We start from the raw sequence: 24,495 nt of genomic DNA on the forward strand, positions 1-24,495 counted from the left end.
AAAGGCCTAGAATACAGTCCCTGGCACCCTCATCACTATCCTCCACTAGTACCTACTCTCACACGTAGATACACACACACACACACACACACACACACACACACACACACACACACACCACGCCCTTAAAAACAATCAAATACTTTTTGTTTTGTTTGTTTTTCAAGACAGGGTTTCTGCCGGGTGTGGTGGCGCACACCTTTAATCCCAGCACTCAGGAGGCAGAGGCAGGCGGATCGCTGTGAGTTTAAGGCCAGCCTGGTCTACAAATCGAGTCCAGGATAGCCAAGGTTACACAGAGAAACCCTGTCTGGGGGGGGGGGGAGGAAGGCAGGGTTTTCTTTTCCTTCTTTCTTTTCTTTCTTTCTTTCTTTCTTTCTTTCTTTTTTTCTTTCTTTCTTTCTTAGTTACTTTTCTGTTGCCCTGATAAGACATCATTACCAAGGTAACTTATAAAAGTTTATTGGGCCATATGGTCTCAGAGGCTGAGTCCATGACCACCATGGTGGGGAGCATTGCTGCTGGCAGGCTGGCTGCCATGATGCTGTCAGCGTGGCTGTGAGCGTACATCCTATACACAGATCATGGGCTTTTGAACCCTGAAAACTCACCCCCCAGTGACACACTTCTTCCAACAAAGCTGGATTTACTAATCCTTCCCAAACTGTTCCACCAACTGGGGACTAAGCATTCAAATATTTGAGAACATTCTCTTTTAAGCCATCCACTCTCTCTCTCTCTCTCTCTCTCACACACACACACACACACACACACATATATATATGCATGTATGTGTATATGTGTGTGTGTGTGTATTTTTTTGTTTGTTTTTGTTTTTTTGAGACAGAGTTTCTTTGTGTAGCCTTGGCTGTCCTGGGCTTGCTCTGTAGACCAGGCTGGCCTCAAACTCACAGTGATCCACCTGCCTCTGCCTCCTGAGTGCTGGGATTAAAGGTGTGTGCCACCACGCCTGGCTCTATGAGCTCTTGTAACCACTATTTAAAGCACATGGGAGGTCCTCTCAGTGGGGCAATGACGCTAGCTTGAGGGTTCTCGGGGTTATTTAGAAAGGGAAGAGGGCAGGCTGAGGTCCACAGGTTCTGACCCTCCTGGGAATACGTGCATTTTGACAAAGGACCTACTTTTAGAACTAAAGGAGTGTATCCGTTATTGCAAATTATGTGACATTCCAAGAAGAAGTCTTAAAGCCAATGTTGTTAGCTTTCTCCCTGACAGGAGAGTGGATTTTACTTTACAAGAGAGAGGGAACTCCAATAGGTTGCAAGTATTATTATGGTTTTTTATGCAAATATTAATTTGTGTGTGTGTATGTGTGTGTGTGTGTGTGTGTATGTGTGTGTGTGTGTAGCACATGTGTTTAGGTGCCTGAAGAGGCCAGAAGAAGGTGTTAGATTCCCTCAGAGCTGGAGTAATAGGTGTGCGCTACCTTACATGTGTGCTGGGTGTGGTGGTGCAGGCCTTTAATCACAGCACTCGGGAGGCAGAGGCTGATGGATCACTGAGTTTCGAGGCCAGCCTGGTCTACAGAGTGAGTCCAGGACAGCCAAGGGTACACAGAGAAACCCTGTCTCGAAAAGCAAAATGTGTGCTGGCAATCACACTTGGGTCCTGTGCAAGAGCAGTATACATCCTTAGCTGCTCACCACCTGAGTTGTTCTAACATTCCGTATCTGGGATAGCAAGATGGCTTCGCAGGTAGATCACTTTGTGCTAAGTCTGACTAGCTGAGCTCCATCCCTGGGACCCCGGTGGCAAAAGAGAACTGACTCCACAAGTCTCTGACCTTCACAAGCATGGTGTGGCATGTGTACACACACACACACACACACACACATACACACACACACACACTTGAATGAATGAATGTGTGAATATAATAAAATTTTAAACCCTGTCTAGTGTTGAGTAGATGCACCGTACTTTACGTTATTAATCTTCCAGTGATAGACATTTACGTGGCTTCCATTGTTTTGCTACTACAGAGAAGGCTACAGTGAGTAGTTTTTTGTTTGTTTTGTTTTGTTTTTTGCTTTTTTGAGGCAGGGTTTCTCTGTGTAGCCTTGGCTGTCCTGCACTTACTTTGTAGACCAGGCTGGCCTCAAACTCACAGCGATCTTCCTGCCTCTGCCTCCCGAGTGCTGGGATTAAAGGTGTGCGCCACCACACCCAGCCAGGTGAGTAGTTTTATATAGGTGTTGTTTCCAAAAATGCAAGTCTGTCTTCAGGACAAATTCCCAGAATTGAAATTGTCAGTATTAACAGTTTCATATTTAAGGGCAACTTGTGGTTCCATTTTCTGTGAACTGCCTGAATGCCCATCTTTCCACTGGTTATTGGTCTGTTTTTCTTTTTCTTTTTTTGTTTTTGTTTTTTGTTTTGTTTTGTTTTTCAAGACATGGTTTCTCTGTGTGGTCTGCTTTTCTAACTACTTCCTTCTTCTCCTCTTCTATTTCCTGTGTTGGGGATAGACCCCAGGACCTTGCATAAGCAGGCAAACACTGCCACTGTGCTCTACCCTTGGTCTCTGCTGAACTTCTAGGAATTGCACAGATCTTGTAAAGACACACACACACACACACACACACACACACACACACACACACACCAAGAGGGCTAGCCCTTGGGGATGTAAGTTTCTGGGTGTTGTAACGTTAGTGGATAGGGCTCAATTACCCTACAAGGAGATGGTGCCAATTTGCAGTTTGAGTGTACCCATGTCCTTGCCACTGTGCCAACATTGTATTGCTGTGGTTTTGGCCCTCTGCCCATCTGATAGGAGAGAAATAGTTTTTCAGTGTCATTTTATTTGACATTTGTCTCACTGTGTGTGAAAGGAAGGCTGGACATCTTGCCTTATCGAGAGCCATGTGTGTGTAGCTGTTTCAGGGAGCAGGCTGACGTTCTGGTACTGTCTAATTTTTTTGGTCCTTTTTCTGTCTGATTCCTTCAAGTGTTTGGTTTACTCGCAAGCTTGATGTATCAGAAAGTTCAATCCTTCGTGGTTTAAGTTGGTGCTTTTCTTCCTAGATTGTCAGTTAGCGTTTGACGTTCACTCATGCTGAATGCAGGCTTGTTTGTTTTTCCTCATACACAGAACTTTTCTGTAGTGTGAGCTGACTCCATCTTTCCCTTCTCTGGCTGCTGCTGGAGGTCAGGTCATAGGGAGAAAGGCTTTTCGACTCCAGAGCCGCATCCGGATCCTGTCATGCCTTTTCTAGGACTGTAATGGTTTCATTTTATCGCATATAAATCTTTGATCTGTTTGGACTATTTCCTGGGGTATAGTGGGAGGTATGGATCCAACTTTATCATTTTCCAGATGGCTGACAAGAGATATTTTTTAACAGGGAGCTAGTCCAAAACACACCAGAGAACACTTTCTTCAGGAAAAGGTCACATGCCTCAGCAGAAGGTGTGCAAATTATAGTAAGGAGCAGTTTTCTTTAATTAGCAAGGATTCATTTGTTCAACAAATATTTTTCAAGTGCCCATGGTATGCTAGGGACTTTTCTAGATACTCAGGCTAGAAAAAAAATAAACCAGCGTCCTTTCATTTGTTTGCTTGTTTGGCTGTACAGTCTCAGCCCCGGCCGCGCCCCCCTCCCATGGTCGTCTGGAAATCACTATGTAGCTGAGGTAGCCTTGACCTTGTGCCAGTCCTCCTGCCTCAGCTTCCCTGCGGCTGGAACTGCAGCCGAGAGCCACCATGCTGGGTTAGTCCCTGCTTCTCCGAGGCGGCGACAGACAAACAAGGAAACAAACAGATCTCACACTGGATGCTGAAGAGGAAACTGAAAGAGGCGGTCAGTTCCTATGACTGTAACTACTGAGCCAAACTGACACGTTTGGTAAGAGGTGTGTTGCCGTGTCCACCTCATACCACAGGGGAGGAGCTCACATCCCCTCTTTTGAATTGGGGAATGGTTCTTGGAGAGCTTATGGGACTATGTGTGTTACAATGGCCAGCCATTTTTATAAAACATAGTTTGCATCCTTAAGGAAAGGAGGTCCTGGGATAAAGTGGAGATCGTGACAGAGAGGGTCAGGGACGTTTGAGCTGTCAGGAACGAGGGAAAAAGCCCTGTCGCTACCGGAGGAAGAGTTCTAGTCAGAGGGGACAGCCAAGACAGAGGCCAGGCAGACAGATACAGTGGGGTGTGCTTGATGGATCTGTAGAGAATGAGTGTAGTGAATTTGGGGTGAGAAAAAAACGGGGAGCCGTGTAGACAGATGGGAGCAGAGAGGTGGGGGGAGCAGGTTACTGCTATAGGCAGACTTCAGCCTCCTTCTGAATGAATCAGGAAACTGTTAGACACCTTCACATCACCATAAGGAAATTCCTGGGATCCTTAACTTACGAAGAAGAAGAAGAGTTTTGCCAGGCATGATGGTTCATTCCTGCAGCCTTAGTGCTTGGGGGGGCTACATAAGTTTGAGAGTCAGGAGCAGGTGACAGGGAGGGGAGGCAGGGTATGGCAGCTTAGGTCATAGTCCAGGGTCAGGTGGACCCATGTAGCTGGGCCTTGGGTGGAGGTAAGTATGAAAAGCACGTGGCACAACAACATAGTTCACTGCGCAGCCAGAAGCTAAAAAAGAAAGGTGAAGGCTGGGCATGGTGGCGAACGTCTTCAACCCCAGCACTCGGGAGGCTGAGGCAGGTGGATCACTGTGAGTTCAAGGCCAGCCTGGTCTCCAAAGAGAGTTCAGGACAGCCAAGACTATATAGAGAAACCCAGTCTCAAAAAAAAAAAAAAAAAAAAAAAAAAAAAAAAAAAAAAAAGAAAAGAAAAAAGAAAAAAAAGAAAGACGACCATTTGGACCCTCAAGTAAGTGCCTTCAAGGGCACAGCTCTGAGAACGTAAGGGCCTTCCCCAACGCCACACCTCATAAAGGTCCATAGTACCCACTTAGGGACCAAATCTTTTGTCTCTGTGAGCCTTCAGGGAACACTAATCCAAACTAGAGCCAGAACCATGGAGAGCGCTGAGCTGAGCAGAGGGCTGACATGCTCATGTTTGTGTTTTAGGGGACTTGCTCTGGGTGCTGAGAGAACAGATTTGGGGGTGGGAGGCAAGGGTGGAAGTGGGGAGACCAATTAAAGAGCCTTTGCAAAAATAAAGCAGGACACAGCGAATGCTTGGACTGGAAGGATAGTGGAGGAGGTGGTGAGAGATGGCCGGATGCTGGCTATGCTTTTAAAAATAGAACTAACTGGGTTTGCTGATGGGTTGAATATGGGTCAATGGATAGACCATCCTGATTTGTCTGGGGGGCAGTTCTGCTTTATGTAATTGTGGGGTTACCCTGGTTATGAAAAGGAGGAGAACTCCAAACCCCTCCGCTGGAAGTTACCCTAGGAACTGAGGCAGGATGAACTGAGATGGAAAGACCACAAGGGGAGCTAGGCTAACTGCAGTCAGGTGGATCTCTGAGTTCAGGGCTAGCCTGGGCTACAGAGTGAGTTCCAGGACAGCCAGGCCTACACAGAGAAACCCTGTCTCAAAAACAAAAACAAGAAAGAAAAAGCCCTAGACTTACCTATGGGCATTTTCTTAGAGGTTCCTCTTCCCAGATAACTCTAGTTTGTGTCCAGTTGACAAAAAACCCCAACAAGGACATGGACGTCCTACAATGTCCTCTTGGCTCATGGACCACCTACTATCTGTTTGCCTTGAATTTTTTTTGGAAGGAGGGCGGTATTTTCAAGACAGGGTTTCTCTGTGTAGCCTTGGCTGTCCTAGACTCGCTTTGTAGACCAGGCTGGCCTCGAACTCACAGAGATCCACCTGCCTCTGCCTCCCGAGTGCTGGGATTAAAGGTGTGTGCCCACCATGCCTGGAGAATATTGTTTTCTTAAATATGTGTCTGTCCTTGTCTTACACTGAGAACCGTGAACATAATTTGCTCTTTCAAATGTGTAATGGGGGCTAGAGAGATGGCTCAGCTGCTAAGAGCACTTGCTCTTCTTGAAAAAGACCAGGGTTCACACGGGGCATGGTAGCACTCGGGAGGCAGAGGCAGGCGGATCACTGTGAGTTTGAGGCCACCCTGGTCTACCGAGAGAATCCAGGAAAGCCAAGGCTACACAGAGAAACCCTGTCTGGAAAAACAAAACAACAACAACAACAACAACAACAACAACAACAAAAGACCAGGGTTAGCGCCGGGCGTGGTGGTGCATGCCTTTCATCCCAGCACTTGGAAGGCAGAGGTAGGGAGATCATTGTGAGTTCGAGGCCAGCCTGGTCTACAAAGTGAGTCTAGGGCAGCCAAGGCTACACAGAGAAAACCTGTCTAAAAAAAAAAGAAAAAGAAAAACCACACCAGGGTTCAGTTCCCAGCGTTCACATTGCTGGCTCCCGGGCCGCCTGTGACCCCAGTTTCACAGGATCTGACACCCTCCGGTGGCCTCCAAGGGCTCCAGGCACACAGGTGGTGCACCGACACGCATGCAGGCGCTCACACATACACATGAAGTAAAAAGTCTTTTTTGTTTGTTTGTTTGTTTTGAAATAAAAGTTTTTAATGTATTATTTTCTGTGTTTCTGTGAGTAATGTAAAATGAGGTGGTGAAAACCTCCAGCACGCTAGGTAGGAGCGGAGGCAGGAGGATTGTGAGTCTGAGGTCAGCCTGGGCTACCTAAGAAGAGCCGATCTACAAAACAAAGAAGCAAAAACAAACAAAGCGAGCTAATGCTCATTACAGAGAGTAGCCGCTGTTACTCAGTGTGCAGCCTCAGGAGCCGCTGAGCTTGAGATCCGTCGGCTTGGAAACAGCGCCTCCTCTTCCCGTTTTGGTTTTCTGCTTTCCATTTGCTGGCAGCTGTTGTTTTCCTTCTTGTCTTGGCCTCTCCCGCCCCCCGCCTCCGCCCGTACCTTCCCCCCCTCCCCCCAACAAGGCTTTTCCAGGCTACGCTGTTCTGTGGCCAGCTTATCAAGTGTACCTGAAAGCAGTGAATGAGGGTTTGTCCTGTGACCTTTAGTCACGGCTTGGGTTGCTTCCAGGGCCTTCCTTTTCTTTCTCTTTTGCCCTGCATACTTGCTGACTGGAAGGTGACTTCTGTACAAGCTGAGCAGAACCCTAAAAGCCACTGTGCTGCTGAACTAATTCAGACTAAGTCAGCATTAGCTAAGACCCTCACATGCACCAAGCACTGTGACAGACTCAGCTAGGCCTACCCAGGCTGACTGATCATTTGTTGTGGGCCCGCTGCTGAAGCAGACAAAGATCCTGGAACACTTGGAGTTTACATTTTAAAGGGGAAAGGCTGAAGAGGAAAGAAAAGAAAAGAAAAGAAAGAAAGAAAGAAAGAAAGAAAGAAAAGAAATAAAAACCCCATAAGCCGGGTGTGGTGGCGCACACCTTTAATCCCAGCAGTCGGGAGGCAGAGGCAGGCAGATCTCTGTGAGTTCAAGACCAGCCTGGTCTACAAAGTGAGTTCAGGACAGCCAAGGTTACACAGGGAAGCCCTGTCTCTAGGGGGGAAAAAAGGAGAAAGGCTGACAGTCAACAAGACAGATCCTTAGAACATGTAGTATGTACCATGTGCTTCAAGCAAAGGAGTGTGGAAAATTCCAAGAGGAGATGTCTTCATGAGAGGTCCATCGGAGGCTCTAACCCAATCCCAACCCAGCAGTGCGGGTGAAGAGAGTAGCATAAGCTGCCTGCTGGCTTCCCGCCACACTAACAATAGCATCCCCTTCCACAGCATGTAGGACCAAGGTAGGGTGACAATAGTGGGTTAGGCCCACCCGCTTCCTGTCACTAAGATAGTGACTCTAGCATCCCTTTCCATGGCTTGTAGGGCCAAAGTGGTCCAGCTCCTGGCTGCCTGCTGACCTCACTGCCAGCTTCTCCAGTCTTTGCTCGCCCATTTCACACTTCATTTTTTCCTCACACGTCCTCAACACATTCTTATCTCAGCCCCTCTTCACACTCTCCTACTGGCTTTTCTCTTTATTCTGACCTCTGTATCCACACATGAGGCTTTCTGGAGGACTGGTCTAGAGTGAGCCACGGCTTCTGGTGTTCTCTGCCCTGTAGAGGGATTTTAATCCAGCAAGAAGGCTACTCTGGCTAGAATACAGACAGGCCCCTAGCACATACCTTTAATCTCTGGCTGGAATACAGACAAGCCCTTAGCACACACCTTTAAGCCCAAACATTGAAAGTAAAGTTGGTTGGTAGAAGGAAGCATGCATGTTTGAAAGTGACGTCTCATTGAGTGGCAGACCAAGTAACCAATCAGCGAAAGATTTAATAGAATGGGATATGCCCAACTCTCAGGAGGAGAGAGAGGAAAGGGAAAGTGGCTTGAGGGAACAGCACAGAGAAGGAGGCGCAGAAGAGGCGGTTTTACTGGGAGAGTTTTACAGAGACGGGGAGAAGAGAGCAAGCTAGGCACAGGTGAAGACAGAATGAGCCAGGGAACGAGAAGGCGCTAGAAGATTAGAAGAGATTGCTGGAATTAGGTTAAAGGCCAAGCAGAACAGTTCAGTGAGAAACTGTGAGAAGCCAGATTGACTCACGTCAGCTTGGAGAGACGTTTGAATCAGAACAGCTGGGTTGAACCAGCCAGCCAGAGTTCAGTAGGAACAAGAAAGGGTGAGCTTTTTCAGTAGTAACTCTCAGGGGTTGAAAACATTCTAGGCCTAGATTAGATTGTATGGAGGCTAGAAGTTTCCAGGACTAGGCCTAGGTTAGCAGATGGAAGCACTAAAACCTCTGAGATGACAATTAAATCAGGTGAATAAAAGTTACTTTAACCCTGCCCAGTGTGGCTGTTTACCCATACAAACTCTAAAGTAGCCCTGTCACGCAATTTAACCAACAGAATGCTGCAGAAGGCAATTCCAAGCTAAATCTTCCAGATATCTTGGGAGCTTTGACTTAGGAACTCTGGGCTGCTGCATAAGAAATCTACCCAGCACTTGGGAGGCAGAGGTAAGCAGATCTCTGTGAGTTCGAGGCCAGCCCAGTCTACAGAGTGAGTTCCAGGACATCTCAAAAAAAAAACAAAAAAAAAAACAAAAAAAAAAAAGAAGGAGGAGGAGGAGAGAAGAAGGAGGAGGAGGAGGAGGAAGAGGAAGAAGAGGAGGAGGAGAAGAAGAAAGTCTAGCTACTGCTATGTGTAGCAATGCATGCCTACAACCCCAGCATTTAAAAGGCTGAGGCAGGGGGCGTGGTGGTTCACGCCTTTAATCCCAGCACTCAGGAGGCTGAAGCAGGCATATCTCTGTGAGTTTGAGGCCAGCCTGGTCTACAAAATGAGTCCAGGACAGCCAAGGCTACACAGAGAAACCCTGCCTCGAAAAACAAAACAAAACAAAAAAGGCTAAGGCAGGAAGATTGTGAGTGTTAGAGCAGCCTGGTCTAGCGAGATCCTGCTAGACACACACAAGAGAGAGAGACAGAGACTGACTACATGGAAGGCAGCACAGTGGTCCCCAACCCCAGCTGAGCTACTTTCCAGTCATCTCTGCCAAGACCTCAGAGGTGAGTGAACTATCAATTAAGATCCAGATGACACATCCCTCAAGGAGCCAAAGAGCCACCTGAGCCCAGTTACTCTGTGGAGCCCTGAGATGAAAAACAACTGTTTTACTCACATGGTTCTCAGACAGATGGTCTGTCAGGCACCACAACAGGAAGTTAGTCCCCTCTGGCCACCCAACTCAAATTCAACTTCATCTCCATTTCTTCTCTTCCTTTTTTCCTTCTTCCTTCCTTCCTTCCTTCCTTCCTTCCTTCCTTCCTTCCTTCCTTCCTTCTTTTCCCAAGACAGGGTTTCTCTGTATAACCTTGGCTGTCCAGGATGCTTTCTGTAGACCAGGCTAGCCTCGAACTCACAGAGATCTGCTTGCTTCTTTACTGTTGGGATTAAAGATGTTTGCCGGGGCTGGAGAGATGCCTCAGAGGTTAAGAGCACAGACCTCTCTTCCTAGAGGTCCTGAGTTCAATTCCCAGCAACCACATGGTGGCTCACAACCATCTATAATATGATCTGGTGCCCTCTTCTGGCATTCAGGGGTGCAAGCAGGCACAGCACTGTATACATAATAAATAAATAAATATTTTAAAATTTTATTTTAAAAAAGATGTTTGTTACCACAACTGGCTCCATCTCCTTTTCTTTTCTCTTTCCTTCCACCCTTCCCCCTCTACCTTCCTTTCTTCCTTTCTTTGTAAAGCAAGACACAGCTTCATGTAGCTGGTCTCAAACCTGCTGTGTCGCTGAAGATATCTCATTTTATGTGGTGCTGGGGGTCGAGGCCAAGGCTTTGTGCATGCGAGCCAAACACTCTAGCAACTGAGCCACATGGCAAGGCCCGGTTTGCTTTTCCTCACAGCATTTCCAATGTCCTTCCATCTGTAGCTGTGCCTGTTAACTACTGTCTCCCTCTGGAGCCGAAGCTCCGGGAGGGTAGGAGTTTAGTGTATTTGCTCACTGCTTTATTGCTGGAGCCCTGGACAGAATCTAGCTCAAAATAAACTCCAGTAGATACTTATTGGGTGGAATAAATGTGTAACTATCTAGCCTAAGCTCCAAACAGCCGTGTGTGTAGAATGGCACGGGAGAGTAAATGACCAGATTCCCAGCCTTCGGGGTGGGCTTACCCAGGGGCCACCTCCTACAGCTGACCCCAAGTTGAGAATTCACACATTTTTGTTCAACAACTGCAAGGAAGGCTGATCAGAAAACCAACAGGTAGACAAAACAGCAACTGGCTATTTTACTTTGGGGGAGAGCAGGTCTTGCTATGTAACCCAGTGCAGTTTTGTATTCACCATCCTCCTGCCTCTGCCTCCTGGGTGCTGGGATTATAGGCCTGTCAACATCGATCTTAAAGAGACCCCTGCTCTTGCAGGGGGGCAGGAAGTTGTAGCTGATGCAAAGCGCTGGTTCTAGGAAAAGGCCAGGAGTTCTCAGGTGCCCAGGAGGAGATGGTGGGAAGACCCTGAGCCAGCAGCAAGACTCCCAAAGTCCCCTCCAAGTCCCCTCCACACAGCCCCAGAGGAGGCCGCCAGTGCTCCCTCTGCCCCATCCAGAAGGGTAGATCTGTGCCGCCGCCACTGTCCACACAGTTGCTATTTTGGTTTTCTTCTCTGTTCTGCCGGCCTGACATTTCCTCAGCCAGTTCCAAGCCCAGCGTACCATTTTAGCTGACGTGGGTGAGTGTTTCTCAGGGACAGCAGATGGATGGAATGACAAATAGGAGGATGGTGGGGACAGCTGAGAAGTGCTTCTTCCTGTGCTAGAACTGTTGGCTGTGCACGTGCTCCTACGTAGTCTAGACACGCTGCCGGAGCAGCCGTGTGTGGTAGGGGACAGCCGGTGGCTTGGGTTGTTTCTTTACTGTGAAGCACACTCATCCACACATTCATGCAATAACCAGCCCGTTGTATTCATTTGAAGTCCCCCAAAGATGACCTGATACAGTCATTGGTTTGGTCCCAGGCACTATCCTAAGGGAAGACAAGGCCACAACAGGTGGCCCATGAGCAGGTCATTGCTGTTGGCACCCCTGGCTGACTGTAGAAAGAACATGGCCCAAAGTTGGTCTGGCCTGGGTTACTGGCTCCCCATTTTCATTGGTTAAATTTTGCCCAGCCTGGTCTACAAAGTAAGTCTTGGACAGCCAAGACTACACAAAGAAACCCTGTCTCAAAAGAAAAAAAAATTTGCCCAGGCGAGCAGGGGAGATGGCTCAGTGGTTAAGAGCATTGGCTGAGCCAGAAGTGGTGGCGTACACCTTTAACTCAGCACTGGGAAACAAACAACAAATACAAAACAAACATGCCAGGTGTGGTCGTGCAGGCCTTTAATCCCAGCACTCGGGAGGCAGAGGCAGGCAGATCACTGTGAGTTTGAGGCCAGCCTGGTTTACAAAGCGAGTCCAGGACAGCCAAGGCTACCAAGAGAAACCCTGTCTACAAACAAACAAACAAACAAACAAACACATTGACTGACCAGAATTTGACTCCCGGTGCCTACACAGTGGCTCATAACTGTCTGTAACTTCAGTTCCAGAGGCTCCAACTCATCCCTGTATGGCTGGAGCCCCTGCACAAACCAAGAATCACCCCCAGTCCCCTCCAAGAGTGCCTGCCCAGGGGCTCAGTTTTGACCATATATGGGCACAACAGCCCTGCCCCCAGCTATAAAAGTCCACCCCCACCCCCCCCTGCCCCCCTCTCCCCCACCTCCACCCAAGCCCAGGCGCTCTGTTTCCTCAACCCTGTTCTCTGGGACAGACGAACCTGCTGCCCCCAATAAGCTGCTTTTATACTTTAAATTTGGCTCAACTTGACTTATATCATCGATGGAGAAGCTGTTTGCTTCAAGTCTCCTTGGGCATTGAACACATACATACAGTGTACAGACAGACATACAGGCAAAATAATTCTTGTAAAATAATAAAATAAAAATAAAAAGACAGGGGGAAATGGAGCTGGAGAGATGGCTCAGTAGTTAAAGAGAACTTAACTGCTCTTCGAGAGGACCCAGGTTTGATTCCCAGCACTCACACGACGGAGGATCCAACACCTTCTGGTCTCTGAGGGCACTAGGTACATACATGGTGCACAACGTGCAAGCAGGCAAACTCCTGTACAAGTAAAATAGAAAAGATAAAAATAAAAAAATAAAAAAAAGAAAAAGAAAAAAGAACCGGGCGTGGTAGCCTAAGCCTTTAATCCTAGCACTCAGGGAGGCAGAGGTAGGCAGATCACTGTGCGTTTGAGGCCAGCCTGGTCTACAAACCCAAGACAGCCAGGGTTGTTAAAAAGAGAAACAGTGGCTTGGGAGGGAAAAAGAAAAGTAAACAACATCAATGTCTGCCTAGGGAATCTTGGCCTTACCTATACCCAGAAAAAAAAATCCTACAAGTGGAACACTTGGGCTCTTGCTGGTTGCCAGTACTGGTAAAGCATTGCTTTATAAGGGGTGTCTGGGGGTTTCGGCGTTACGGCGTTGAATCAGGGGTCTAGGGATAACTCACTTTATCCAGTGTGTGTGTGTGTGTGTGTGTGTGTGTGTGTGTGTGTGTAGTGAATAGATGTATGTGGGGGGGTGTAGAGGGGTATAGATTGTGTGGTGTGTATAGATTGTGTAAACGCGCTGTTTACCCTGGAGCTGGAAGATGTGCTTCCCTCCTGCATCATTGCTCCAGGCTCTCTGACTGTAGGACAAAATCCCTGAGGCCCCTGGGTTTGAACTGTGGACTTTGAACTTGGACTAAGCCACAGCTCTGCTTCCCTGGCGCTCGAGCTCAGAGCTGGCAGACTGTGAGAATTCTTAACCTTCAAAGTCATGTGAGCAAATTTCCCTGATAAAGCCTCTCATGTCTGTCTACAAATCCTGTTGCTTCTGTCACTCTGGCAAATCATGATTTATCTCCCTTATAACTCACAGTACTATGACTTCCAACACCATGTGCTTATTCACCATCTGATATCTCTCTCTCTCTCTCTCTCTCTCAAGACAGGGTTTCTCTGTCTAACCTTGGCTGGAACTCACTCTGTAGACCAAGCTGGCCTTGAACTCAGAGATCCACCTGCTTCTGCCTGGAGTGCTGGGATTAAAGGCGTGCGCCACCACTGCCTGGCTTGTCCTTTTTCTTATCTTATTATTATTTTTTTTATCTGCTCTATGTCTGTGCACCACAGGCATGCCTTGTGCCCTCAGAGCTCAGCAGAGGGCATCTGATGACCTGGGACTAGAGTTACACACGGTTGTGAGCCGCTGCAGGAATGAAGGGACTTGGGAAGCTACGCCCTCTGGAAGGGAAGCCAGGGCTCGCAATGCCTGAGCCTGCTCCCCACCACCTGCTTTTTAACTTCTTCTCAAGATACTGCTGTGTGTAGCTTTTGACTGTGTCTATCATTTACTCGACTTTGAACTCAAGATGTACCCAAGTTCTTCACTTAGGGACCACCTGTATCCAGCAACGTTTCCCATGCTCTGGGAGGCCACACACACACCTGCAATGGTGAAGGCACAGAGGGTAGAACACAGGAACAGTGTAAAAACAGTGACACCACTAGAGCTCAGCGAAGGGTTCGGCCAATTCCAAGAAGAAAGGAACACATATTTTCCCAGTGTCAGTCATCTTCCCGCGTTACATTTCAGCAACGCTGAGGTCAGAATCTACCTAAGTCACCAATGAAAAGGCAGGTGCTAAGAGATGAGGTGACTCACCATCATCACAGGGCTGGGGTTCTAGGCTAAGAGATGAGGTGACTCACCATCACAGGGCTGGGGTTCTAGGCTGAGAGGTGAGGTGACTCACCACCATCACAGAGCTGGGGTTCTAGGCCCTGTCTCTTTTGCAGCTCCCGCTTCCTGTTCGCTACCCTCTGGCTTCCAGTGGAGCAGGTAAGATTTGGGCTGCGCATAGCAGGTAAGACTGAGGTTGACGCTCATTTACACCCTATTTACGTGGTCCAAAGATGGCTGAGCAAAGGAAAGAAGGGAAGTTACTCTAGGTGAAGGCACCAGCATGGGGCTGGAGAGGGGACCAGCGCTTAGGAGCACTGGCTGCTCTTGCAGAGGACCTGGGTTTGGTTCCCAGAACCCACATGGCAGCTGACAACAACCTAACTACAAATGTCCCTAAACTGCTGTCTGCTCTTCTTTCCTTTTGTCAGCCCTTTTTTGGTTTTGTTTTGTTTTGTTTAGACAGGGTTTCTCTGTGTAGCCTTGACTGTCCTGGACTCACTTTGTAGACCAGGCTGGCCTTGAACTCACAGCAATACACCTGCCTCTGCCTCCCAAGTTCTGGGATTAAAGGTGTGCGCCATTACACCCAGCTCAGTCTTTTTTTTTTTTTAAGATTTATTTATTTATTATGTATACAGTGTTCTGTCTGCATGTAAAGGCTGCACTCCAGAAGAGGCTACCTTATAGATGGTAGTGAGCCATAGTGCCCTCACTGGGAATTGTACTCATGACCTTTGGAAGAGCAACCAGTGTCTTAACCTCTGAGTCATCTCTCCAGCTCTCTTCAGCCTTTTAATGTACTATTACTTTAGTCATAGAACTTATGTTACATGAATTTTGGCCACATCACTTTTGACACCTTACTTTCGGTCAACATTTTTGTACAAATCTTTAAGAATGTATCTATAGGGCTGGAGAGATGGCTCAGAGGTTAAGAGCATTGACTGTTCTTCCAGCGGTCCTGAGTTCAATTCCCAGCAACCACATAGTGGCTCACAATCATCTATAATGTAATCTGATGCCCTCTTCTGGCATGCAGGTGTACATGCAGGCAGAGCACTGTATACATAATAAATAAATAAATAAATAAATTTTTTAAAAAAAGAATGTATCTATAGCCAGGCGTGGTGGTGCATGCCTTTAATCCCAGCACTCAGGAAGCAGAGGCAGGCAGATCACTGTAAGTTCAAAGCCAGCCTGGTCTACAATTTGAGTCTAGGATAGCCAAGGCTACACAGAGAACCTCTGTCTCGGGGTGGGGGGGGGGTGGGGGGAGGGGCAAGCCTGAAAAACTGAGTTCAATCTCCAGGACTCACATAGTGGAAGGAGAGAACTGACTCCTGAAAGTTGTCCCCTGACTCCCTGTGTGCCGTGACACGCAGGTGTGCGCATACACAGAACCCATAAATAAATGTAAATGTGTCTGTGCCTCTGAATGGTACCTGATATTTTAAGTACTCTTGGATCCTTTCGGACTATGACACAGACGTCTGTGAAGCAGACAGGCTAGGGCCGATTTGGAAGGGTGTGAACCAGTGCTCTCTGAGCACACAGCTCAGGCCTCTGTGACCTGCCGCTCTGGTGGCCACGCACTGAGTCGTGCCCTACAGTAATCTCCCATTTGTGGGACAGTAGCACTCAGGGACAGACAGCACACCCTGGGGGGAGCAGCAGTCTCCTGCTGGTTTGGTAAATAACCTCATTTTTAATTTATCCCTGGTCTGAGCTGTGACCCAGATGCATTAATTGAAAGAGGCCTGAGTTTGCAGACAGGACTTCCTTTTCCAGGACTTAGAGGAAAGGCCTCATGTCCCCATGGTAGAAAAATGAGACATACAGTTGCTTAAAAAATTAAGACTAGATGATAGAAAATTCATTTAGTGCATCATATTCCAATCAGAGAACTGGTCTTTGTGATAGACTCAGACGTTTGAAGTAGGAATAATAGTAGTTTGAGACTAGCCTGAAGTACTTACTGTAAGAAACAAAAATAAGATAAAGCAAAAAGGTAAATAAAATCAAACCAGACCTGTATTACCCACCCAGTTGTTACCGAGAGATACCCAAAGGTCTGCCCATGTCTGGCTCCTACATCATAATTGCAGTGCAATTTGCCACCACTAGATGGCACCACCATTCTTAGGTGGTTTCATGCAAGCACTTATGACAAGTATTTTAAATGGATTGTTTTCAACCTATCAGGTTAGGTCTCACAACTTTTCTGTCAATGAGGATGTGGAAAATCAGAAGACTCTAGACACTGCTTATGGATGTTTAAGTTTATAATGTCATTTTGGAAAGAAATATTTATTTTCATTTTAGTTTTGAGATTATTTTTCTGCCATTTCCCTTCCCTTTCCCCCTTTGAAACCCTCTCATATAGCCCTCCTTGCTCTTTTTCAAGTTAGTGGATTCTCTTTCATTAATTATTGTCACATGCATATATGCATGTCATTGCACTTTGATTATGATGCAGGAGGCAGACACGGGCAAACCTTTGGGTATCTCTGGGTAACTAACTGGGTAGATAATACAGGTCTGGTTTGATTTTATTTACCTTTTTTATTCTTGTTTCTTACAGTAAGTATTCCAGGCTAGCCTCAAACTACTAATCTTCCTGCTTCAAAATTCTGAGTCTACCACAGGACCAGTTCTCTGATATGTGTGTATGTGTGTATGTATGCATGCATGCATATATGCATGTTTATATGCATCTATATGGACCTAAATAGACCTCAGTATGTATGACATTACTTGTAACTGTGTTTTCAGGGCTGACCACTTGTAGTTATTTCCCTGTGGGAGACTATCTCTCCCGCTCAGCATTCCTTAGTGGCCGGCAGTTCTCTGTGGAGGGTTGGGGCCTTGTGACCTTTCCCCCTTGGGAAGAAGTTTGACAGTGACGCTCCGTTCACTGGAGCAAAACCAGGTTTGACCACTGGAGGCTGATGAGGGCTAGCCTTGTCTCCCGCAGTGTGGCACACTGGGCTCTAAGAGCTAACCTCACCTAATCCTCAGAGTATTGTTTCCTCATTACAAAAACAAAAAACAAAAAAACCAAGAGAACACACTGGTGAAGGCCAGGGAACTTGTCTGAGGTGAAGAGCTAGTAAATAACAGAGCCAAGACCACATGCTGCTTTTCTTTTTCTTTGGTTTTTCGAGATAGGGTTTCTCTGTGTAGACTTGGCTGTCCCAGACTCGCTTTGTAGACCAGGCTGGCCTCGAACTCACAGCCATCCGCCTGCCTCTGCCTCCTGGGATTAAAGGCGTGCGCCACCACGCCCAGCCATTCGGCTTCTCATTGTATTGCCTGAGCTTTGCACATACTGGAGGCGTGTACAGTGGTCACCGAAGCACTGTGGACACTGTCCCAACGCTACTGAACAATTCATTAGTCTGACAGTAAGTCACCAGGGAATCCAGAGTAGCATTAAAATGCTATGGCAGCTGGGTCTGGTGGCACACGCCTTTAATCCCAGCATGCAGAAGAGTTCAAAGCCAGCCTGGTCTAAGAAGTGAGTTCCGGGACAGCTGGGGCTATGCACAGAGACCCTGTCTCTAATGATGATGATAAAATAAAAAACAATGCACTTTATGCAGATGTAGTCAACCTGGATAGATCTCAAAAACAAATTGCTGAGGGGAAGGGCAAGAACTTGTCCAGAATACACAAGGCCCTTGGTTTAATTTCCAGCTCAGGAAAAAAAAAATCTAGAAACTAAAAACATAGAAAGCAAAACTTTCTTTCTTTCTTTCTTTCTTTTTTTGTTTGTTTGTTTGATTTTTGATTTTTTTTTTTTTTGTTTGTTTGATTTTTGAAATAGGGTTTCTCGGGGGCTGGAGATGGCTCAGAGGTTAAGAGCACTGACTGTTCTTCCAGATGTCCTGAGGTCAATTCCCAGCAACCACATGGTGGCTCACAACCATCTATAATGTGATCTGATGCCCTCTTCTGGCCTGCAAGAGTGCTTGCAAACGGAACACTGTATACATGATTATATATATATATATATATTGAAAAAGAAAGAAATAGGGTTTCTCTGTGTAGCCTTGGCTGTTAGGGACTCACTTTGTAGACCAGGATAGCCTTGAACTTACATCGATCCACCTGCCTCTGCCTCCCAAGTGCTGGGATTAAAGGCGTGGGCCACCATGCCCGGCTGCAAGACTTTCTTAATTCATGGAGACCAGGGAATGTCATAAATCTATGAAAGCATACACTAGAAAAATCCAAACATGCTGGTGTTTGTGTCACTGATGGAGGGCAGGGAATGGAGCCAGGGAAACAAACACAGAGGCCTCATCTGTTAAATGTCCTGCTTACCCAACAGTTTTTATCTATCAGTACAGTTTCTAAGCAAACGGGAGGGCCTCAAACCCCAAGCCAAAACGCCATTTCACGTTTATCAGATTTGCTGGGGGGCGGCAGAAGGAGGTCAGTTCTGCCCTATACTTAGAATTGGCTCTTCAGAACGGTTTCCTTTAGGTACCAGCTCTAAACATCTCAAGTGTTTCTTTAAAAACAGACAGTCGGCTCTTCCCTGTTTCACTTCTCTGTGTCTGGGGGTGCGGGTGGGGAGGGGGGGCAGGGTAAGCTGTAATCAAATGTTAACTGCTCAGGTGGAAAGCTGCAGTGATTAGAACAAATTACCCCTTCTAGGGCCTCTTACAGCTGGTAGGCAAATTGGTTACCTAGAAACACAGTCTCACTAACCAACCCTCTTCCTGTATTTGCCCAGGTCAACACATAAAACCACAGGGTCACATGCTGACAAGTTTCCCTATCATTTAAAAATAGGTTCATAGAGGTTAATGGTCTCAGCTCATCATGGGCTAATGGCTGCAATGGAGAGGCCAGGTTTAAAGCTGGAAAAAGTCATTTTGGGTTAAATTAAGGTCGTTTTTAATTTTCAGTGCCTCCCCCATCCTAAAGCAATGAATAGGAGTGAGTAGTTACCTCAGATTGTTTCTGTAGTGCTGGGGACGAAGCCCTTTGCACCCTGGGTAAATGCTCTATGACTGAGTTATATCAGCGGCTCTGACTTACACCGGAAAAGGGAATACAGTGAGCTGTGCCTCAAAAGCTAGGAACATTGTGTGTTCCCATAAGGAAGCTGAGGTGCCTCAATGATCAAAGATACCTGCTACCAAGCCAGATGACCTGTGTTAAGGAAGTTCCCCCAGAACTGTGGCTGGAGAGACGGTTCAGTGGTTTTGAGTCCTTGCTGTTCTTGTAAAGCATCCAGGTTCAGTTTCTAGAATCCACACTAGATTTACAACCACCTGTAACTTCAAACCCTGGATATGTGATGTCCTCCTGTACACTCAGGGCACTCATGTACACAAACTCCAACACATGCACACACTTAAGAATGAAATCGTTAAAAATATTTTTATTAGATATATATTTTTTTTGGTTTGGTTTGGTTTTTTGAGACAGGGTTTCTTTGTGTACCCCTGGCTGTTGTAGACCAGGCTGGCCTCAAACTTACAGAGATTTGCCTTCCTCTGCCTCCCGAGTGTTGGGATCAAAGGCATACATCACACGTCGGGCTCTTGTTTTTGTTTTTTGAGACAAGGTTTCTCTGTGTAGCCCTGGCTGTCCTGGACTTGCTTTGTAGACCAGGCTGATCTTGAACTGAGAGATCTGACTGCCTCTTCCTGAGTGCTGGGATCACAGGCGTGTGCCACTAAGCCTTGCTGCTGATTCTTCTTCTTCTTCTTCTTCTTCTTCTTCTTCTTCTTCTTCTTCTTCTTCTTCTTCTTCTTCTTCTTCTTCTTCTTCTTCTTCTTCTATCCTCCTCCTCCTCCTCCTTCTATGTTTGGCCAGCAAGTATGTATGTATGTGTTCTATATGTGTTTTAGGAAACCAAACTTGTGTCTCAAGAAGAGTTGCAAGTGCCCCTAACTACTCTTCAGCCATCTCTTCAGCCCCATTAAATAATCAAATAAATAACCAAAAAGAAAACAATTCCTAGGACCCAAATGGTACAAGGAGAACCAACTCCACGAAGTGGTCCTCTTACTTCTGTGTGTGCCATTTCTTCTGTGCACCCACACACACACAACATAATAAATGATTTTTTTAACCTTTAATAAAGTGTGGTATGGTAGTGTACACCTGTAATCCCAGCCCTCAGGAAGTGAAGCAGGGGGGATTGCCATAGCTTAACTAGGTAGTTATATAGAATTCTCAAGGGAAGACTGAGCTGGCTATACAGTGAGACCAGACCCTGTCTCAAAATAAAATAAACCTTTAGTGTATAAAACATTTAGGGACCTGGAGAGATGGCTGGGGGGTTAAGAGCACAACGTGTACAGACATACATGCAGATAGAGCTCTTATATGTACATTAAGTAAATAAATAAATCTTTAAAAAAATAAATAAGCGGTGGTGGCGCACACCTTAATCCCAGCACTTGGGGAGGCAGAGGCAGGCACAGATCTTTGTGAATTCAAGGCCAGCCTGGTCTACAAAGTGAGTCTAGGACAGCCAAGCCTATACAGAGAAACCCTGTCATGGAAAAAAAACAAACAAACAAAAACCATTTTAGGGGGCTAGAGAGATGGCTCAGTAGTTAAGAGCACTGGCTGCTCATCCAAAGCACCCAGGTTCAATTCTTAGCACCCACATGGCAGCTCACAACTGTCTGTAACTGCAGTTCCAGGAGATTTGACACCTCATGTACATATATAAGCAGGCAGAACACCAGTGTACATAAAATAAAAAATTTTAAACTATTTTTGGATTTTTGAGAGAGGGTCTGTACACAGAACAGCTGTGTAACCCTGGCTGTTCTGGAACTCACTCTGTAGACCAGGCTGACCTCAAACTCACAGGGATCTGCCTAGCTCTGCCTCCCTAAGTGCTGGGACTGTAGGCGTGTGCCACCACATCCAGCAATGCTTCTCAGCCTGTGGGTTGTGACTCTTTGACAGTCACATGTCAGTTATCCTGCATTCATAACAGTATAAAAATTACAGCTATGAAGTAGCAACAAGATAGTTCTATGGGTGGGGCTTACCAAACAGGAGGAACTGTATTAAAGGGCCACAGCATTAGAAAGGTTTAGAAACACTGATTCAGAGGAAAAAGAGGCACCCAAAAATTAGTAATATCATTATTCAAGTTTGGCTTTATTGTTCTATGCCTTTACTAGTGATTGTTTCTTCTTGGGAGTCTCAGTCATTTTCCCTGGCTGGCCCGCATCTTTTGGGTTCAAGAGGTCTTGTTCCTGCTTTAGCCTTCAGAGCAACAGGGACTGTATTGACATGTGGCACCACGCCCAGTGTTCTGTTTGTTTCTTTGTCTTTTTGCAAGGCGGGGTTTCGTTGTAGCCATGGCTGTCCTAGACTATATTTGTAGAATAGGTTGGCCTCAAACTCAGAGGTCCACGTCTCTCTGCCTTCCTGAGTGCTAGGATTACAGGTGTGGGCAACCCACACCTGGCTTGTTTTCCTTTTCTTTCTTTTTTTAAAAAATGCTTAAAAATTTTTTTTTTATTATTCTGTGCATCTGCAGGCCAGAAGATGGCATCAGATCACATTATAGGTGGCTGTGAGCCACCATTTGTTTGCTAGGAATTGGACTCAGGACCTCTGCAAGAGAGGTCAGTGCTCTTAACCTCTGAGCCATCTCTCTAGCCCTTTTCTTTAAAAATTTTTTAAATTTATTTTTATTCTATTTGCATGAAGGTGTCAGAATCCCTGGAACTGGAGTTACAGACAGTTGTGAGCTACCATGTGGGTGCTGGGAATTGTATTGGGGTCCTTGGGAAGAGTAGACAGTATTCCTAATCACTGAGCCATCTCTCCAGCCCAAAGCTGTTTTTTGTTTTGTTTTATTTACTTATTTACTTATTTTATTTTTTGTTTTTTGAGACAAGGTTTCTCTGTGGATCCTTGGCTGTCTTGGACTCACTTTGTAGAATAGGCTGGCCTCGAATTCAGAGATCCACCTGCTTCTGCCTTGCCTAGTGCTGGGATTAAAGGTGTCCACCACCACGCCCAGCCCTATTAAAAAATAATTTATTGATTTTAATATCATGTGCATTGGTGGTGTTTTGCCTGCATGGACATCAGTGTGAAAGTGTCAGATCTTAGGAGTTACATACAGACAGATGTGAGCTGCCATGTGGGTGCTAGGAACTGAACCTGAATCTTCTGGAAGAACAGTCAGTGCTCTTAACCACTGAGCCATCTCTCCAGCCCATTCATTTGTTTTTCCAGACAGGGTCTCGCTGTACAACAGAGCCCTGACTGTCCCGGTCACTCAAGACCAGGCTGGCCTCAAACTGAGAGATCTGCCTCCTTCTGCCTCCTTAGTGCTGGGATTAATCTGCATACCACCACCACCACCCAGAAGATTAAAAAACATTAAAAAATAATATGCTCACATGTGTGGGTATATCTGTGTGAGTGTAGGAGTCCTTGGAGGCCAGAAAAGTCCTTTAGACTCCTGAAAACTGGGGTTAGAATATTATTAGCTGTCATGTGGGTTCTGGGAACCAATCCTAGGTCTTTTTGAAGAGCAGCCGCTGTTCTTTTTGTTTTGTTTTTGGAGACAGGGTTTCTCTGTGTAGCCTTGGCTGTCCTGGACTCACTTTGTAGACTAGGCTGGCCTTGAACTCACAAGGATCAGCCTGCCTCTGCCTCCCGAGTGCTGGGATTACAGGCGTGCGCCACCACACCTGGCACAGCCACCGTTCTTAATCATGGAATATTCTCCAGCTCCTCTCCTATCTTTAAGAATGTGTACTTTGGGGCTGGAGAGATGGATGACTCAGTAGTTAGATGCTTCCTGCTTTCAGGACCAGAGTGTGGCTCCCAGTACCCGAGTCTGGTGACTCGTGGCTGGCTGTAACTTCAGGTCTTCTTCTGGCCTCTGCAAACCTGTGGCATACGCTCCCAGACACACTTTCATACAGATAAATAAAAATCAAAGAAAAAAATCTTAAAGAAGTCCATTTCCAGGGCTGGGCGTGGTGGTGCGTGCCTTTAATCCCAGTACTCAGGGAGGCAGAGGCAAGAGGACTGCTGTGAGTTCAAGGCCAGCCAGGGCTATACAGAGAAACCCTGTCTCAGTTGGGTGGGGCTGGGGGGAGTCCATTTTCCAGCCAGGGGAGGTGGTGAACGCCTGTTCTCCCAGCACTAGGGGAGGCAGAGGCAAGTTCAAGGCCAGCCTGGTCTGCAAACAGAGCCTAGGGCAGCTAAGGCTGTTTTGTCTTCGTACAGACAAACCCTGTCTTAAAAAAAAAAAAAGCTCCTCTATGTTCCTCTCATGAGACCAAGACTTTACATGGGTGCGGGAGGAGTGTCAAGACTGTGGACAAGGAAGCCTGCCAGGAGCTGTGCTTGCACAGTACTTACCCAACATTAGCATTTCCCAAGTCAGCCTTCAAACAGAGCCTCAACACCAGTAACCCCCAGGGAGCCTTGAGACTTTCAGCTCTGTCAGGGATCACGGTTGGACTACCCGGCCCTCCACTAGTCTTTTTATATTTTCTTGGCTCACTTCCTCTAGAGAACCCTGCCCAAACACACCTCTTTATCTATATCTGCTGACTTTGTCAGGTAAGTATGGCTGAGTGCTCACTTAAGACACCTTTGATGCCTCTATATGGAACTCAGTAAGCTACTGGGCCAGTGGTAAAAATTGCAAACTTAAAAACAAAGAGTGAGCACCGGGCATGGTGGCGCACACCTTTAATCCCAGCACTCGGGAGACAGAGGCAGGTGGTCTACAAAGGGAGACCAAGATAGCTAAGATTCCACAGAGAAATCCTGACTCAAAAAACCAAAAATAAAATAAAAAGCGATAATCAGACACAAAGCTCGATAGCCCAGCATATGCCAAGGGTTTGATTCTCAGCACTGCAAAAAACCATAAACAAATGAAAATAAAATGCAAACAATTTTCAGCTGGGGGTGGTAGTGGTGGTGGTGGCATACGCCTTTGATCACAGCCTGGGGAGGCAGAGGGGCATCTCTGTGAGTTCGAGGCCAGCTCGTTTACAGAGAAACCTTCTCTTGACAAAAACCAAAACCAAAAGAATAAAAACAAAAGTCCAAACAATTTTCAGGCCTATGAAATTACCCTACAAGTACACATAAAAAAAAAAACACCAAATAAAGCACTTTATTACCCGTATTTTTTTAAGAAACAGCTTATTATTGCTAGAGGAATCCTGCAGTAGGGGAGGAAGGATTGTAAGTGCCAGAGAGGTCAAGGACACCACAAGAAAACAGC

Source organism: Acomys minous (genome assembly GCF_964271855.1).
Source record: "Acomys minous genome assembly, chromosome: 3".
NCBI classification, from domain to species: Eukaryota; Metazoa; Chordata; class Mammalia; order Rodentia; family Muridae; genus Acomys; species Acomys minous.